Raw genomic sequence first — 14,229 nt, forward strand, 5'->3', positions numbered from 1 at the left:
TTTTGTTTTTTTCAGGGTCTCCTGTGACTTAGGCTGGCCTCAAACTCTTTTGGGTTTTGTTTTGTTTTGAGACAGGGTCTCTCTGTGTAGCCCTGACTATACAGGAACTCACTAGACCAGGTTGGCCTCAAACTCAGTGATCCACCCGGCCCTGCTTCTCAAGTTCTGGGATTAAAGATATGAGCCACCACCCAGATGGCCTTAAACTCTTGATCCCCCTACCTCCACCTCCTAAGTGCCAGAATTACAAGCATGTGTCACCATACCTAACTATGAATTTTTCACATAAATTCACTAAAATTTTAGGCAAGCAAATGCTTGTCAGAAGTAAATAACTACACATAAGCAGTTTTGAGACTCTCTGAAGTTTGGGTAGCCCCTTTCAGGCCAAGTCTTTTTGTATTTAACAGACACCTGGTAGCTCTGAGCAACTTTTGATGGTCACTTCAGGAAACGGTTTCCATAGTGAGTGGAGGCTAGGAACGCTAGGAAGCAGTTGCCTAGTATGCCCAAAACCCCGGCTCCATCTCTAGCACCATTAAAAAAAAGTTCACCTCTGCTGGGTGTGATGGTGCACACCTGTAATGGTTTAGTTTTACCCTTGATCTTCAGGCAAGCTTTATTTATTAAAAAAAATAATCAAAATATCACTATATTTTTTTTTCATTTCTCCTTTCTTAAGAGCTCCATGGGGTTACCCAGAGGCTCAAATTCATTGCCGAGGGGGTTAACTGGAGTTAACATTCCCAAACTTCTATGACCATAGGTATAAGTAACTTCTTTCCTTTCTTCCTTGCTCCCCTACTCTCCCTTCTTCCTCTCTTTCTCCTCCATTCATCCCCCTCCCAGTTGTGTATTGTTTTACCCTTTTGGCTTTATGGGGGGCCACCACCCATCTCCAAAATAAATTACACACAGAGACTTAATCTTAGGAATGCCTAGCCTTAGCGTAGCTTGTTTCTTGCCAGCTTTTCTTAAATTATCCTGACTACCTTTTGCCTCCTGGGCTTTTATCTTCCTCTATTTCTGTGTACCTCTTTCCTTCTTACTCCGTGACTGGCTGGGTGGCTGCCCCTGATGTCCTCCACTGCTTGTTCTCAGCCTTGGTCCTCCTTTTATATCTCTGCCTGCTGGCCCCGCCCATCCTTGCTCCTGCCTCAGTATTGGCCAATCAGCTCTTTTTTTTTTTCCTTTGGTTTTAAGAGACAGTTTCTCTGTAGCTTTAGTGCCTGTCCTGGAACTAGCTCTTGTAGACCAAGCTGAGCCTCGAACTCACAGAGATCCGCCTGCCTCTGCTTCCCGAGTGCTGGGATTAAAGATGTGCGCCACCACAGCCCGGCTGGCCATTCAGCTCTTTATTAGGACCATCAGGCGATTTAGACAGGCACAGTAACACAATTTCACAGTTAAACGACTACAGTGTAAACAAAAGTCACACACCTGAAAATAATATTCCCCAACACCCTTCCTTCGTTTTGATAGGATTTGATGGAACCTAAGGTAATCTTAAACTCACTTTGTAGCAGAGGCTGACTTTGAACTCCTGATCTTTCTGCCTGTACCTCCCAGGTGCTGGGGTTATGGCTGTGCACTACCACTCCAGGCTGATGGGTGTTTTTTCTTAAGAACATTCCATGAAGCTCAGGCATAGGGACACACTGGTTGCGGCACTCAGGAAGCAGAAGCAGACAGGTCTCTCTGGCTTTAAGGTCAGCCCGGTCTACAAAGCAAGTTCCCAGCCAACCAGGGCTGGAGGGACTATTTTGGACGCACTCTCGGAGAGCACTCAGGAGAATCATTCAAGGTCATTGATAACGTGGTTTTCACAGCCCGGGTTTTACCTCAGTCCCTGGCTTCCTTATGCATAGGCTCCCTGCTCGCTTGTTTATGGTGCTGCCATTTCCACCTTCCGTGCTGCCATCTTCATGCTTGCCCGGAATCCCGAGAGCTACACTGGCTGTAGAGTGTCCCTCGCAAGCCCGTCACTGGTGGTAAGGTGCTCAGGTGCCATGGATGCTTCCCTCTGCCCTTCGAGTGGTCACTTGTCCGCTTCCACGTGAATAAGACGGCTGGAAGTGTGCACAGCCATTTCCAAAGCTCTGCGTAAATCTTGCTCTCTCTGCAAAGAGAAGAATTGGCTTTTATTCTCTTCTTTTTGTAGAGCAAACACAAGACCTTTTTCATGGTCTTGGGTACATGTTCTAAGCAAGCTTCCCTAAGCCTGTCTCCTGACTCTCCTGTCCTTGCCTTCCAGGCAAGGGAGTTCCTATGTTTTTGTGAGTGGGTGGGCCTGTGCTATTCTGGGTCTTTCTTTTCCGGCTGCCAACAGAGCAGGTGTGCACGGAACACTGGTGCTGCCAGGATCCACGCTGCCAGGATCCTCTCCTTTGTATTTAGCACTGTGTCTGGGCTGTCTGGTGCTGCCCGGGCTGGTGTTTTAGTTCTTTTCTCACCGCATGAGAAAAGAGTCTCACCACAGACTCTCGGGGCTGGCAAGATGGTGAGGGAGATCAAGGCTCTTGTTACCAAGCCAGAGGACCTGAGTATGAGCCGTAGAACCCTCGCAGTGGAAGGAAAGCTGACTCCTGCAAGTTGTCTTCTGACCTCCTTGTGCACCCCAGAAACACACAGACCAAAGAATTTTTCTAAAGGAGAAGATGAAGAATCTGCCAGAAAGAAATGCAGTTTTCTTCTTGGACTTTACAGAGGAGAAAGACTTCATGGTCTTTGTTTTCTTCATATCTAGAGAGTCAGGCAGCCAGACGCGTGCCTCTGGTCCCAGATACTTGGGAGGCTGAGGCAGGAGACTAGTGTGAGCCCAGGACTTTTCAACCATCTGGGCAACGTATTGAGATCATCATAAAACAAGAGGAAAGGAGGGGCTAGAGAGATGGTTCAGTGGTTAAGAGCACTGACTACTCCTCCAGAGGACCCAGGTTCGATACAGCTGTCTATAACTCCAGTTCCCAGAGGACCTGACACTTATGGCCAAACACCAATGTATATAAAATAAAAAAATAAATAAATAAATAAACAGAAAAGAAAAGAAGAGGAGGAGAGAACAGGAGTAAAGTCACAACAGAGAACTCTACCCAGGAATCTCAGGAATCAAGTAAACAAGTGGTTCTTGTCCAGTCCTTCCGGGTCAGCAGGGCACTTTAGCTTCATAAAGTAAGAAGGAAGATGGTCCAAGAGAACCCTGACTAATACATTGGGGAGCCTGTGTGATATCTCAGTAGGTAAAGGTCCTTGCCACCAAGCCTGGTGAACTGAGTTTAATCCCCAATGTATTAGTCAAGGTTCTCTAGGGTAACCAAATTTATAGGATGAACACACACACACACACACACACACACACACACACGCACGCACGCATGCACACGGCACGTACGCGTGGGGCTGTGGTTCAACTTGTACAACAATGGCTGCCTATGAACAGAAGATCTAAGAATTCAGTAGTTGTTCAGTCCATGAAACTGGATGTCTCATCTGGGCTTCAGTACATGCCAGAATCCTGAAGAAATAGGCTCTAATGCCAGTGAAGGAATGGACTTGCTAGTGAAGGCAAGACCAAGCAGGCAATGAGCAAAAGCTTCCTCCTTTCTTATCTTTTTGTTAGCGGGGGAGGGGGGCTTTCAAGACATGGTTTCTCTGTAGCTTTGGAGCCTGTCCCAGAACTAGCTCTGTAGACCAGGCTGGCCTCAAACTCACAGAGATCTGCCTGCCTCTGCCTCCTGAGCGATGGGATTAAAGGCGTGCACCACCACTGCCCAGCTCCTTTCTTGTTTTTTACATAGGCTGCCAGCAAAAGGTATGGTCCAGATTAGAGGTGGGTCTTTCCACTCCAAAGATCTGGATTAGAAGTGTGTCTTTAAGCAATTAAGCCATTTTGGGGTTTTAGTTAATTCTAAATGTAAAGTTAACAGCCAAAATACCCATCACACCCAGGTTCCAGGAAAGAATGGACCTCTGCAAGTTGTGCTCTGTCCTCAACACATGTGCCCTGACATACACACATGTACATATACACAATAAATTTTTTTAATCTTTTTTTAGGTGACCAAGTGGTCTGAAAGTATAGCTCAGGAATAGAGTGCTCGCTTAGCATACAGGCAATGCAGGTTTCATTTCCAGTATCAGTGTAGGGGATTGGAGAACAAGTAGTTCTGTGACTTGGGGAGTAAAGGCATAAGAACAGGAGTTCAAGGCCAGTCTCTGCTACTTCACAAGTTTGAGACCAGCTTGAGAAACATGAGGCCTTTAATCCTAGCACTTGAGGGGCAGAAGCAGGCAAATCACTGTAAATTGGAATCCAGCCTGGTCTACATAGTGAGATTCAGGATAGCCAGTTACGTTGAGAAACCCTGTCTCAAGAGAGAGAGAGTGAAAGAGAGAGAGAGAGAGGAGAGAGAGAGAAAGAGAGAGAGAGAGAGGAGGAGGAGGAGGAGGAGGAGGAGGAGGAGGAGGAAGAGGAGGAGAAGGAGTAAGAGGAGGAGGAGGAGGAGAAATAAGAAAGAGGGGCTGGCACACACTTTTAATCCCAGCACTCAGGAGGCAGAGACAGTAGGATCTCTGTGAGTTTGAGGCCAGCCTGGTCTACAAGAGCTAGTTCCAGGACAGGCTCCAAAGCTACAGAGAAATCCTGTCTCGAAAAACCAACATACATACATACATACATACATACATACATACATACATACATAAATAAATAAATAAATACTCTGCAAGCACAGAAACCTGACTTCCGGTCGCTGGGACTCACAAAGAGCTGAGTGAGGTGGAACCTGCTTGTGCTCCCAGTGCCAGGGATACAGAGACAGGAGGATCCCTGAAGTTTGCTGGCTGATCATTCTAGCTGACTTGTTGAGCTCTGGGTTCAGGGAGGGACCTTCTCTCAAAAAATAAGGTGGAAGGGGCTGGACAGGTGTCCCAGCAATTAAGAACATTAGCTGTTGCTCTAGAGACCATGGGTTCGATTCTGAGCTCCCAATAGTGACTCACATCTGTAAGTCCAGTTACAAGGGAACTGGCTCGATGTGCCCTTCTGGCTTCCTCAGGCACCAGGTATGCATGTGGTACACAGATACACATGCAGACAAACACTCATACACATAAAATAACGTTTTAAAAGGGTGGAAAGCAAGACACCCAGTGTCGTCATCCCCCTCCCTCCTACCCTCCCACAATAATGATGGTGATGATTATGATGATGCTAAGACTCAGGCATAGGTGACATTCTGGAAGGCTAATAATAAGAAAAAAATGCATCTTGACCCATGACTGTGCTCCCGAAGTACTGACATTAAGTATTAAATTGTCCTCTCTGTCCAGTCAATAGAAGAATGAGCCTTCCTTGAGGGAATTGGTCCATTAAAATTCTGAATAGCTGGCTGGGGCGCAGTGGCCCTATCGTCCTAGCTCGAAGCTGACATTACCAAGCCTTACTATGTTTTCTTCGGCGGTGCTGTGAGTCACCACCGTCCAGTGTGAATGGCCATGGAAGGAGGCCCTCCCACTCGAAAGGCAGAAACTTAGCACGTGAGGAGAAAAATGGAGATGCCAAAGACATCGCATGAAATGGACAGAATGTTTCGGCAGTGAGTGAGATCGGACAGTCTCCTTAAGAAGATCAAACAACAGCAAAAACATTTTCATGACAAAATTTCCATAATAGAGAGAAACGGACAGCAGAAAGAGTTTTAAAAATGAAGGCTTAATTCTGGCAGTCTCATCGACAATCAGTAGGAATTTAAGAAGCAGAACACCAGGAGGAGAAAAGTATCAAAGAAATAATAGGGGAAAGTCCCTGGAATATGAGGCCAGAGTTGCAGATTCGAGGGGCCTATGCAGGAAAATGCATAAACACATTTGGCTAATTTGATTATATTCCAAAACCAGTTCAGAACAGTAGACGTAAAGAGAAATATAGTCAGAGGCTCTTTGAAGGGGGCCTAAGGTCTGCGTACACAGCCGTCCTTTGGTAGCAATGGGAGTTGGTTCTGGGACCTCCGATGAAACCAAACCCATAAGGTCAAATCCCTCCCATCAAATGAAGTGGTGTAATGCCTCCACCCTCTCCCTATACTTTATGCCTAGATTTCTTACAATATGTGCTTTATCAACTACTTAGGGAATAATGACCAAAATAAAGTCTGTATGAGTTCAGAACACATGCCATAAAAAAATTTTTTTCCAAGCTATGCTTGGTTGAACCTGCAGATGAACCCAAGGTCTCAGAGGGCCAAGCACACAAGGTTCTGGAATCCGCTGACCGGTATGGTTCTCAAGAACATTTAGAGGGGCCAGAGAGATGGCTCAGTGGAAAAAAAAAATACTGCTCTTGCAGAGGATTTGAGTTCCCAGCACCCACACAAGGGGGCTCACAACACAGGCAAGTCCAACTCCTTGGGACTCATCACCGGATTCTGACCTCTGCAACTATGCTTTCTCTCTCTACCTCTCCCTCTCTCTCTCCCTCCCTCTCTGTCTTCATTTCTCTGTCTCTTTATCTCTCTCTATCATACACACACACACACACACACACAACACACACAGGAGACAGAGAGAGAAACTTAAAAGAATATTAAAATGGTACAAAACCTTCATCAAGAACCGTGCTCTTCCCAGATGAGGGATTAATTCCAGAAAGAGTGGGGTGAACAGAGTCAGGAGGGAGGCAGGGTGGGATGGGGGTGGGGTGGACGCCACAGGTCAGGGCTTCACTAGGTGGCACCAGTTCAGAAAGAAACGGGGCCAGGATACTCCTGCAGGGAGCAGAAGAACCAGGTAGTATTGGTGTTTGCCCATGTAGAAAATCTCCTGCAGAGAGTTCTTCAATTCAGCTGGAGACTGTGGAAATAAATAGCAACAATGACACAGGAAATTGAGCAAACGAGAAAGAAATTCAGAAGAATAAGAAATAGAAAGTGGGCCGGTGGAGCTGAGGACAGCATAGCACGCATGAAGTCCTGGGGCAATGCACGGTACTGCATTAATCTGGAAACGCTGCTGCTCGCCTGTAATCTCAACCTGACAACACGGGGAGGAGGATCAGAAATTCAAGGTCATCTTTGGCGGCACAGGAAGCTTTGACCAGTCAGCATTCTAAATGAGGACAGGAGCTATGGCACTGGGGAAGCAGGGATCTTTCAGAGTTGTTCAGAATTAGAAGCAGAAGAACTAGGTGGCCAATGGAAGTGAGGGAACAGGGAAAGTCAAGCTTCCTAGTATAGCGGCTTACTCATTTTTATTATAGAAAAATCTGGCTTTCTAATGTTGCTGTAACACATGACCACAATGTAGGATTTGGATACAAATCTGATAACTGACAGCTCCAGGGGTCAGAAATCTGGTATCACTCTCCTAGATTATATCCAAGCCATGGAGTATTGTGTATGCAGTTTGTTTCTGTTTTGTTTTGTTGTTGTTGTTTTGGTGGTCATTTTTGTTGTAATATGAGCAGCAGGGCTGAGTCCCCGGCACCCGGCCGCCCACATGGCTAGCTTATGCCCCGAAATAATTACACGGAAACTGTATTCTTTTAATCACTGCCTGGCCCATTAGCTCCAGCCTCTTATTGGCTAGCTCTTACATATTGATCTAACCCATTTCTAATATTCTGTGTAGCACCACGAGCTGGCTTACCAGGAAAGATCTTAACCTGCGTCTGTCTGGAGTGGGAGAATCATGGCGACTCACTCACTCGGCTTTTTTCTCCCAGCATTCTGTCTGTTTACTCCACCCACCTAAGGGCTGGCCTATAAATGGGCCAAGGCAGTTTCTTTATTAAATGAAAGTAACTCCTCCATCACATTTTGTTTTGGTTTTGGCTTTTTTTTTTTTTTTGAGACAGTTTCTCTGTGTAGCCCTGTTGTCCTGAAATTCACTCTGTAGACCTAGGGTGACTTTGAACTCACAGAGATCTGCCTGCCTCTGCCTCCCTAGCTCTGGGATTGAAGGTGTGCACCACCACCACCCAGTGTGCAGGCAGTTCTTGTTTATCCTTTCTGCAATGCCAGAGAGTGTCACCATGCTACTGAGTGACATCTCCAGCCCCAGAACTGGGTCTTTCTGGGATAATCTATGAACTCTATGGGATAATCTGCTTTCCTGTCTTTTCTGGCTTTTACCTGACCACATCCCTTGGCTCACCGCCCCCCTTCTCCACATTCCGAGGCAGCAGCGACATACTGAGCCTTTTTCACTTTGCACCCTTGTGGTTTCTTCCATAGTCACATGTCACCCTCTGACCATAGACAGGAAAGTTTCCCTGCTCTTTGGGATTTGGTCTAGTGTTAGTTTTTAGATGTCTCCATGGTTCTCCATGTTAAAGTACTCAGAATTAGACTCACAGAGAACTGTCACATTTCAAGGACAATAATATTCATTTCACCAGCAAAGTCCCGCTACAAAAGACGTTAGTACCCACAGGTTCTGGGGAATCTGAGCATAGGTGTCTTAGGGAACTTTCTTCCTGTCTATCAAAAGTATCTCAGAACAGGGCTGTAAAAATGATCTTAACAGGTTTCAGTGCTTTTCTTTAAAAGGGAATGGAAAGTAAAGGAGTGGATGCTGGGAAAATCTAATTTTTCTTTTCGAAGATTTATGTTTTATTCTTTTTAATTATGTGTATATGTCTGGTATATGTGAGGGTAGGTGCTGATGTTGTAAGGAGAAGGCTTCAGAGACCCTGGAGCTAGAGTTAAAAGCAATTGTGAGCTCCCAGGCAGGTGCTAGGAATTGAACCTGGTCCTCTGTAAGAGCAGCCAGTGCTCTTAACCACTGAGCCATCTCTCCAGCCCCTACATTTGCTTTTTCATGCATGTGTGTCCTGGACTGTGATATAAAATGTATTACTGATCAAAAATGTTTGAAGGTTAACCGGGTGGTGGTGGCTCACGCCTTTAATTCCCACACTTGGGAGGTAGAGGCAGGCAGAGCGCAGTGAGTTTGAGGCCAGCCTGGACTACAAAGTCAGTTCCAGGACAGCCAGGACTATTAACAGAGAAACCTTGTCTCAAAAAACAAAACAAAACACAAGTTTGAAGGGGCCAGGCGTGGTAGCGCATACCTTTAATCCCAGCACTTGATAGGCAGTCAGGCATATTTCTACATAAAGAGTTTCAGGCCGGTCAGCCAGGGTTACATAGAGAGAGAGAATCTGTCTCAATGAATAAATATTAAAAAATAAAAGTTGCTAATTTACAGGATTATAGGAGAGGATGATGGGGTGTGTGCTGCAAAGTAGAATATAATGCTAACATTTTATCTTTTTAGTTCTTTCTCCTTTTTCTAGCTTTATTTTTGCAGTACTGTGGGTTGAATCCAAGGCCTGGTGCAGGCTAGGCAACCATCATACAATAGCTACAACTCCAGGCCTTTTGTTTTCAGACAGGATTTCACTAAGTTGCCCAGATAGGCCTTGAACTTATGATCTTCTTGCCTCAGCTCCTGGTGTATCTGGGGCTGAGGCTTGTGCCACTCAACCCAACTCACAGCGCTGGCAGTTACTGTATGTTCACTGTGATCCGTGCCTGTTCTAATTGCTTTCCATGAATCAGCCTATGTAGCATTCCCAACAGCCCCACCAGGTCACTATCGGCATGTTAAAACCTAGAGCAATGGACTGTCTTGCCTAAAATCAGACAGTTAAAAAAACATACTGCTGGGACCCAATCCCACAGTCTAGCTACCCCTCTTAGACCTGGAAGACATTTCTGCAGGTTCTAGAACCATGAAGGAAGGTGTACTGTTTCACCCAGCTGCCCCAACAACCATGACTTATGCATAGGATCCTATTAAAAATAGGAAATATCGTTTACTGCAAAACTGAAAACAAACTGCTTCCTAACTCCTGGGGTGAGAGTGTCAGGAGATGGGAGAGGCTCAGTCCAGAGTGTACCCTCAGTTCCTCAATAGCCCCACCTCCTGGACTACCCTAGAAGTCACAGTGCTACAGTCAGTTTAGTAAGTATGAAACCAAAATTGCATAAAGGGCATTAATAGGCCAACATCCTTAGAAGAGAAACAAGCATATATTATATATTATGGGCATTCATACACAAGCTGTATTTATTTGAATGGCTGGCATTCTACTTATTGCCATAGTAATCATATAACAAGCAGGGCTGGAAATGGCTCAGCAGTTAAGAGCACCTGCTGCTCTTGCAAGAGAATCTGGGTTCAATTCTCAGCACTCATGTGTTGGCTTACAGCAATTTGTAACTCTGGTTGGAGGGAATCTGATCCCCTCTTCTGGTCTTCTCAAGAACGGCATGCATGTGCACAAACATACATACAACCAAAACAACACATAAAATGAAAATAAATCTATAAGAGACAAGTAACTCCCTACCATGTTTTGTCATGGAAGCGACAGTTAGAACAGTGTTATCTGGGCTGAAGAGGTGGTTCAGAGGTTAAGAGCATTGCCTGCTCTTACAGAGGTCCTGAGTTCAATTCCCAGCAACCACATGGTGGCTCACAACCATCTGTAATGAGATATGGTGCCCTCTTCTGGCCTGCAGGGACACATGCAGGCAGAACACTATTCATAATAGATAAACAAATGTTTTTAAAAATGGTGTTATTCCCTTGCTCTCAAAGAAAGCTTAGCTGATAAGAACTGTTCATTTTCCTTCTTGACCAAAGGGCTGGGGCTGTCACTCAGTGGAACATGAGGCTAGCACGTGTGAAGCCCCAGGTTCAATTCCCAGAAGAAGAAAAAAGGAAAAGAAAACCTTGACTTCAGGTTGCCTAAATAAGTAATCTCCCTGACCGGCCTTTCCCCTAAGCTAACATCTTGAAATATTTTAGAAAGTTAATGGCGCTGGGGGAAAAGTCAATACAGTGGACTTACTCAATACCTGAGAGAAACTGATGAAGAAATGAACACTAAAGATAACTTGTACACTTGTATGATGTCAAGAATCAGTTGTATTTGCCAATTAGTGATATGACCCTTCCCAGCTGTGAACACTGTTTTGCAAGGATTTACTTAATATAAAAACTGTGTGAATATCTTATTCCCGTATTGAGGATGAGAAAACTGAGGTAGAGAGGGGTAGGGAAACATTTGTGTGAAGGGACATTATTTGGGACAGGGTCTTATTATGTAATCTAGGCTAATCTAGGTAAGAATAATAAGATAACTCACAGCAATCCTCCTGCCTTAGCCTCTGGAGAGTTGGGATTGCAAGAGTGCATGACCATGCCCAGCTTTTCTTCTTCTTCTTCTTCTTCTTCTTCTTCTTCTTCTTCTTCTTCTTCTTCTTCTTCTTCTTCTTCTTCTTCTTCTTCTTCTTCTTCCTCCTCCTCCTCCTCCTCCTCCTCCTCCTCCTCCTCCTCCTCCTCCTCCTTCTTCTTCTTCTTCCCCTTCCCCTTCCTCTTCCTCCTCCTTCTTTTAGGGTGGGAAACTTGCCTCAGCTTATAAAGCCAGTAAGTAAGTGCTCTTACCCACGGCTTGAGTGAGACCTCTGTGCAGAATCAAAGGCCTCAGCACATGGAAGCCAAAGGCATCCCGCTTCTTGTCCAGAGATTGTCCCCTCTGTCTCTTTCCTCCTTGCCTAGCACTGGAAACCAGGATTCTGGGGCTGGAGAGATGGCTTGGCAGTCAAGACGGCGCTCAGCACACACACACATCATAACTAACTCCAGCTCCAAGGGATCTGACACAGCCTTCTGGTCTCCTTGGGCACCTGCACTCCTGTGCATACAGCCCAGCACGTGCGAGCGCGTGCGCGCACACACACACACAGACACGCAGACAGAGAGAAACAGCAAATGTTCTACCAATGACCAAAACCACAGCTAGATTCTCTGAATAAGAGCAGGGTGTGGTGATACAGGCCTGTAATCTTTTTTTATATTTGAAATTCATGTTGGGCCAGTCATGGTGGCACACGCATGACACATTAATGCCAGCACTCAGGAGGCAGAGGCAGGCAGATCTCTTAAGTTTGAGGCCAGTCTTGTGTACAGAGCGACTTCCTGGACATCCAGGGCTACATAGAGAAACCCTGTCTCATAAACAAACAAACAGACAGACAAACAAACAGAAATTCCAGTTCCAGGAATTCAAACTTACCTATTTCTCCTTTTCTTCTCCTTTCTTTCTTTCTTTCTTTCTTTCTTTCTTTCTTTCTTTCTTTCTTTCTTTCTTTCTTTCTTTCTTTCTCTCTGTCTCTGTCACTCACCCTCTCTTGTGTTTTTGAAACTGTGTCACATATAGAGTTCAAGGGACCCTTGAATACTTTGTATACCAGGGATGATCTTGAATTCCTGATATTTCTGCCTCTCAAGTGCTAGCTAGCGTCATAGGCTCATCTCACCATGCCCACCCATGTTTCTTTAAAAAAAAATAGTCCCACCAGATGTTGAAGACATAGCAAAGGAAAAAGAATGAGAAATGAGCCCCACTTTCCAGCCTGTCAGATCTCTCCCAGGACAGGAAGACGTTACAGCTGGTCTCTGATAGACTCAATGCTTAAACCTTAACTGGCCTCCCTCTCTCAACTTGTTACTTCTTGTCCTCCCTGGAGGCAAGAAGATAAATTCCCTCTGCTCCTCCCAGGCAGGCAGGAATGAAGATTCTGTTTACAAAGTACTTAATTAGTTGGTGACATTACTCATCTTAATTTGAGAGAATTAGCTTCAAACTCATCCGCTGTAGGACTACTGGTCTACCCTTATTATGCAATACAGGCTGAATTCAGTTTCTGGTAGGAAAGACTAGATCAACTAAACTCTTCCAAAGTGAAATTGCATTCTATGTCCTAATACCTGCCACACGAGCTGCCTTTTTGTGGGTTATTTTACCATCCAGGCTGGAGTGGACAGTCATGCCGATTCATCCCCATTACCAAAAAGAAACTGTCTTATTTGATGAACAGCTAGTGATGTTATCTTCGTACTTTAACACATTATACTAACGCTAGGAGAGACGGCTCAATGGTTAGGAGAGTACACTGTTCTTCCAAAGGACTCATCATCCACCTTGGACAGTTCACAACTGCCTTTAACTCCAGCTCCAGGGGAATTTGACACCTCTGTTCTCCACAGGCATTCCCATTTACGTGTACACACATAATTGAAAACAAGATCAGGAGGTGGGCTGGGAAGGAGGGGTGAGAAGAGCGAGGGGAGGGAAGAGGAGTGGGAGGAAAAACTGTGGTTGGAATGTAAAATAAAATTTAATAAAGTTAATAAATTTAATAATTAAATTTAATAAATTTAATAATTAATAAATTTTAAAAAAGAAAAGAAAATCAGTTTTTTTGTTGTTGTTGTTTGTTTTTTGAGACAGGGTTTCTCTGTAGCTTTGGAGCCTGTCCTGGAACTAGCTCTTGTAGACCAGGCTGGTCTCGAACTCACAAAGATCTGCCTGTCTATGCCTCCCAAGTGCTGGGATTAAAGGCCACCACTGCTCAGTGAAAATCAGTCTTTTAAAAAAATCTTGTTTACTTATTATTATTATTTTGATTTTTCCAGACAGGGTTTCTCTGTGTGGCTGTCCTGGAATTAGCTCTTGTAGACCAGGCTGGTCTCGAACTCTGTCTCTGCCTCCTGAGTGGTGGGATTAAAGGAGTGTGCCACCATCGCCCAACTTTATTTACTTTTTTTTTTTTTTTTTGGTTTTTTCGAGGCAGAGTTTCTCTGTAGCTTTTTGGTTCCTGTCCCAGAGCTAGCTCTTGTAGACCAGGCTGGCCTCGAACTCCCAGAGATCCACCTGCCTCTGCCTCCCGAGTGCTGGGATTAAAGGCGTGCGCCACCACCGCTCGGCTTATTTACTTATTTTTGAAACAGGGTCTCTCTACATAGCCCTAGCTATCCTGAAACTCTTTAGATAGACCAGGCTGGTCTCTTACACATGTCTTCCTGGCTCTCCGCCTCCCAAGTGCTGGAATTGAAGGTGTGTGCCACCATACCTGGCAACCTCCTTTATATTTAAAAATAAAATTTATTACATGTCTTGGTGTATATATTTCTGTACATGGTGAAATGCATGTGGCCACTGCATATGTGTGGAAGCCAGAAAACAGTTTTCAGAAGTTACTTCTTTCCTTCCATCTAGTATGTCCTGGGGATTGAACTTGGGTTGCCAGGCTTGGTGGCAAGCATCTTTACCCACTGAGACATTTTGCTGGCCCTAGTTTTAATTTTTTCTACAATAATTACAGTGCTTCTGCAGAAGTAACATGAATAATACAGCGCTCTGTTTTCTTTAGAAAA

Source organism: Chionomys nivalis, chromosome 5 (genome assembly GCF_950005125.1).
Source record: "Chionomys nivalis chromosome 5, mChiNiv1.1, whole genome shotgun sequence".
NCBI classification, from domain to species: Eukaryota; Metazoa; Chordata; class Mammalia; order Rodentia; family Cricetidae; genus Chionomys; species Chionomys nivalis.